Source organism: Aplysia californica, unplaced genomic scaffold (genome assembly GCF_000002075.1).
Source record: "Aplysia californica isolate F4 #8 unplaced genomic scaffold, AplCal3.0 scaffold00578, whole genome shotgun sequence".
Taxonomy (NCBI): domain Eukaryota; kingdom Metazoa; phylum Mollusca; class Gastropoda; order Aplysiida; family Aplysiidae; genus Aplysia; species Aplysia californica.
Genome location: NW_004797848.1, coordinates 48,586 through 54,309, shown reverse-complemented (window position 1 = coordinate 54,309; position 5,724 = coordinate 48,586). Strand labels below are relative to the sequence as shown.

The 5,724-nt window shown below is 36.7% G+C and overlaps 1 long non-coding RNA gene across 1 annotated transcript in view; it reads left to right on the top strand.

The window, feature by feature from the left end:
• LOC101848067 overlaps window positions 1-3,765 on the top strand; it is a 14,959-nt gene extending 11,194 nt beyond the window's left edge. The window contains exons 3-4 of the long non-coding RNA XR_220904.2: window positions 2,231-2,275; window positions 3,697-3,765. This is a non-coding gene — a long non-coding RNA (uncharacterized LOC101848067). The remainder of the gene's footprint in view (window positions 1-2,230; window positions 2,276-3,696) is intronic.
• Window positions 3,766-5,724: the final 1,959 nt, after the last annotated feature.

The window sequence follows — 5,724 nt, the reverse complement described above, 5'->3', positions numbered from 1 at the left end:
TGGGGGGGGGGTTATTTATCAAATCTTTCCGTCTGTGTTGGTGTGGTGTGTCCGTCTTATCATGGGTTGTCCACAAAAGCAGGGTCGAAGTAGTCTGCCTGCCTCCTAATTGATCTAAATTGTGACAGTGAGGTACAAAAAAAACGTGCTACAGTTAGTCGCTTTTAAGCACAAGGGGGGCTATCCCGAAAAATTCTGTTTTGAGAAATTCGAAGTTAAAGTTTTTTCCCTTGTTCAGTTCCTTTAAAAGTCAAGGAGAGTTTTCTCCATAACCAAACAAATATACACACCAATGAAACCAAATTTCTCCTATAAGTAGAGCAATGTCCACTTTTGGTGTAGGTCAAGATTTCTTAAAACCCCCGAAATCTGTGTTAGCACGTTTTATAGGTAAAGGATTATGATTATGATTATTACAATAGTATTAATGATGGTGATCATGATGATGATAATGATGATGATGATGGTGGTGGAGAGGATGATGATGGTGATGATAATGATGATGATGATGATTTTTTTTGTTTCCTTAATGGGCCTGACGGACTTCACGAAAAAATCTGAGAGCGAGAGCGAGGCTCTTTTTCGGCTCCATTGTCAATATGCTTAACGGCACCTCCATTCGTCCAAATCACTCCAAGTGGTACTCAAAGGGGCAAGCTGTCCCCTTCACGATGGGGAGTACCGTTCTCAACGAAGACAGCCACATCCAATGGGGATGATGATGATGTTGATGATGATGATGATGATGATGATGATGATGAGTTTTTATAGCCTGTGTATACTTAGATTCTTGCCAGTTATTTTTGTGAATGTTCCTGAGGAAGCCCGTTGAGGGTGAAACGTTGAACTGTGTGTAATACATATTTCTGGAAATACAACAAGGTCTTAACTGTTTTAATACCTTCTTTATACAATGATGATGATGATGATGATGATGGTGGTGGTGATGGTGGTGATGATGATGATGACAATGACGATGAGGAGGAGGAGGGAGGAGGAGGATTTTTGTTGTTGTTTCCTTAACGGGCCTGGTGGACTCCACGAAGAAATTTCTGAGCGAGAGCGAGGCTCTTCTTTTGGCTCGTTGTCATCATACTCAGAGGAATTTCCATCACTCGTCCGAATAACTCCATTCGAGTTGCCATTGTTCCTGGACATTCAAACAAAATTTGGACATCCTCTTTTTCGTGTTTGCATCCTCGGCAACGTTGGTTGAGCTCTTCATTCGCAAAGTTCTGATATCATCTCATGCACCATGATGATGATGATGATGATCATGATGATGATGATGATGATGATGATGATGATGATGATGATGATGATGATACTAGTCTAGTCATTTATGTTATTTTTTAAAATGTTCCTGACGAAGCCCGTTGTGGGCGAAACGTTGAACGTATTATAAAATATTTTGGAAATTCTACCAAGTCTCATTATTTTTTATTCTCTATGATAATAATGATGATGATGATAATAATGAAGATCATTTAATGAAGATCATTTCTGTAGCGCCCACTCCCGTGTAAACACAGCTCTAGGCGCTTTACATAAATGCTTGTAAGAAAAATATTCATGCACGTGACACACACACACACTCACACACACACACACTCATATACACACAAACACACACACACATCACACATACACACACACAAACACACGCATACACACTCACGAACACATAACACGCACACATGTGCACACACATGTATGCCAAACACACACACACACACACACACACACACACACATACACTCACACAAACACACACACAGACACACACACCCACACGTACACACACACATCTACTTGCTTATCACACGCACACGATTACACATCGTCACGAAATGAGAATAAAATAATATATACACTGCAATTCACAAAATACATAAATGGATACATAGACATTTACATAACATTGTATTGAATATGAATCTACTGACTTAAAAAGGATGTCATTAAATGTGTCTTTAAAGATTTTTAAAATTTAGACTCAGATGTTGCATGTCTCAAGGGTTGGGGATGAGAGTTCCAAACTGACGGAGCAAGGTGAGCGAACGATCTTTCGGCTAATTTTTTACCGCCTTTTCTAGGAATGATTATGATGATGATGATGATGACGATGACGATGATGATGATGATAATAATGATGATGATAATGATAATGATGATGATAATAATGATGATGATAATGATAATGATGATGATGATGATGTTATCTTCTCAGCTACAGAACAGAAAGGGGATCGAAATGACAATGAGGCTCTTCCAGGTAAGTGACACCCGACGTCAAACAAGGTCTCACACACTCCCAAGTCTATATGGTCGCTTTTAAGGACAAGCGGGCTAACCCAGATTTCTGGGGTTTCCAGAAATCTTGACCTATATCAAAAGATGGCTTTGCCCTACCAATAGGAGAAGTTTGGTTTCATTGGTGTGTATATTTGTTTGGTTAAAGAGATAACTCTCCTTGTCTTTTAAAGAAACTGAACAGGAGTCCAAAAACTTTACCTTTGATTTTGTCAGAACAACATTTTTGGGATGGCCCCCTTTGTGCTTAAAAGCGGCCATGTTATAGTTGGCCAGTCGTGTAGATGTACCAAGCCATAAATTGTTGCGGGGCAGCGAGGTGAAATCAGGCGCTCGTCAAAATACAGAAAAAAAGAGAAACAGGCGTTTTTCTGCAGGTATGGAAAATGTTATTGATTTTTTTATTTTTTTTGGCTCAACCTCTTTTTTGTCCATATAAATACACATTTCCTTGGGAATTTTACTGAAAAACATTGATTAAAGGCACAAACATGTCATTTTTCTTTTTTCAAGGAGTGAACAACCTTTGGTGGCCATTTTCTTGCTAATTTCGCCACTGAAACCAAGCAACCTCACTTCTTTCAATCGCAATTATTTTGAGTTCTATTCACGATAAATGGATATTTTTGTCATTGGAAGCAAGGCAAATAAATCAGCTTTTAGATGATACCAAAAACTCCACATGCCCAAAAAGTGACGATCGCCTGATTCCACCACGTCGTGACACATATTGATTATCTTGTTTAAATTTTAGTGTCTTTGTCTGTGGTATTGTTTACATGTGCTCCAGAGATATTTTGTAGGAATTCAAAATGTAAGTGTTGAGAAAAGCGAGAAAACGTGCATAAAGTATGTGCAATTGTTTAAAAGATGGAGACAGTCCCCCCCCCCCTCAAAAAAAAAGAAAAAAACTGTTTGAAATATATAGGCCTATAGCTATAAATTTCAAATTTTTGTTTTTTGGCTCAACACTATATCTGTTCATTCAAAAGTACTTTTATGTGTGGATCTTATGGGGAAAGATAGATTAAAGACACACACAAATGTAAGTTTGTAGTTTCCAAGGACTCTTAAGCTATGGAAGGCACCAAACATTTCTCACTGATCTTACGTCTGGAACCAGGGGACCCCACCTCCTTAAATTGCAAATATCTCGACTTCTATTCTAGAAAAAAGGATATTTTTTCATCAAAAGGAAGGCAAATGAATATCCTTTAAGATGTTACAAACAACTTCAGTCTGATTCCCTATAAGAACTTCTCTGTTGACATCCACCCCTTGGCGCTTATATGACCTTATACAGTTGTGACTGCCGTAAAACCTCTATTAAAACAATCAAAACATTTACTAAAACACAAAAAACCCTGTTTTTCCTCTGAACAGATCTCCTGTGCAGTAGGGCGGCTAATCCTCCCTTCCGGGGTCACGCAGGTAAACTCAAACTTTGTTTGTTTTGGTTTTTTGTTTTGTTTTTAAATATTAGAACCATTTGCATTATTTGGCGCTGAACTCATGAGCAAAGGTGACCCTTTATCCTTCCATCTTTTAAAAAAATGTAAACCTTCTTTCTGTATAGTCTTGTGTTTTCTTGTTCTTAGTTTTGTCTTATTTTTTACTTTCACCCTTCATTCCATCTAAGCTTTCTTTGTATTTGTTCCTTTTTAATGTTTTTTAAAAATTATTTAAATTCACTCATTTCATATTAAGGGTTTACGTATTTCTTTTCGAAAAGTGCGTTAAAAAAACTCTGAAGCCTTTCTCGTACTCATATTCGAGAAAAAGGATTCTTTCCATTCATTTTTTTTCTAATCAGTATCCAAGAAAAAAACAAAAAAACAAAAGAGGGCAAGCCTCGAAATGTCTCGAGAGTGCATACTATAGTGCGGTCAAAAATTCGTGGTGCAACTTATCCTCAAATATCTCTTTAGTGGGTGAATCAATGTCATCCATACTTTGCAGAACAGGTTGCCCTCAATTTTTCTTAACTAAATCATATTTCTCTAGAACAATTGGGGCTAGATGAAAAAACTTTTCTTCATAAATTTATATAAAATACTTGAAATCTCTGTCACACGTAAAATGGTATTGTTCACAGCACTTCCCGCTTCTCACACACATTTTTATTACGCATATGGCCTACGTCACAGCTCATCAATGACAATTTTTACTTGCCAAACTTATTACAAGAAATTATTGTTATAGTGAACACAGTTTTGCACAAATGGCTCTCAAAACATGCGTTCAATAAGCATAATGTCCCGATTAGAAAAACCTGACGGACTTGCTATTAAAAGCTATATTGCCCCAGCTGTTATCTTTTTAAAGTCTATAGAAACCGCCCACTTGGATTTTGTATTAGTATTTATTAAAGAATTTTCTAGAATACAGCTTGCAGGTGTTAACAAAAAAGTTGATCTGTTTAGACAAACTGATACAAGTCACTGTGCAAAAATTGGAGAACCTATGTTCGATAGTTGAGGAGATATTTGAAAATAAGTCACACCACGAATTTTTTACCCCACTATTATGTCTTTGTGTACCTGTATGTGTGTACCGGCATTTGTTAAATACTCCTAGATTTGATGTTCACACTAAGTCTGTTCATGAGGTTGTCCACGATCACATGACAATTGGAGATGCAGAAATTGTATTTTCAAGAAAAGTTAAGAATTTTGGAATCTGTTTTGATTCCATTTTGTCAGTGTCGGCTGAGGTAATTCATCTGATCAGCTGCATGTATTTAGAAATAAGAAAAATTAGTCAAATACGTCATCTGATCAATACTAAGTATACTGCTTTACTAGTAACTAGCTTGATTTTTATCAAAACTCGATTATTGTAACTCCTTGTTATCAGGAATACCACTGGAGAAAGTTAAAAGACTTCAAACTGTCCAAAACTATGCTGCACGTTTAGTTTTACGGAAAAGAAAGCGAGACTTTGCTAAACCTCTTTTACGAACTTTGCATTGGCTTCCTGTTGAGAAAAGAATTGTGTACAAGTTGGCCACCCTATGTCACAAATGTTTGAATGATAATGCGCCATCATATTCATCAAATATTATAACTGTACATTCCAACTCATCAGCTGACAAAAAGGAATTTATTTTACCATTTATGAAACTTAAAACAATGGGTGAAAGGGCATTTGAATATCAAGGCCCCAAGATCTGGAATGCTTTACCAAGTACTTTAAGAGATCAAATATTTTGATTCCTTCAAATGTCAGCTGAAGTCGTTTCTGTTTTTAAAATAATAAGATGAATATTTGGAGTGATTTTCTTTTAGTCAGAACACAACGTTTTATGTTACTGTTGTAAGTTGTACTGTATTCTTCTTCTTCTTCTTCTTCGTCTTCGTCTTCTTCTTCTTCTTCTTCTTCTTCTTCTTCTTCTTCTTCTTCTTCTTCTTC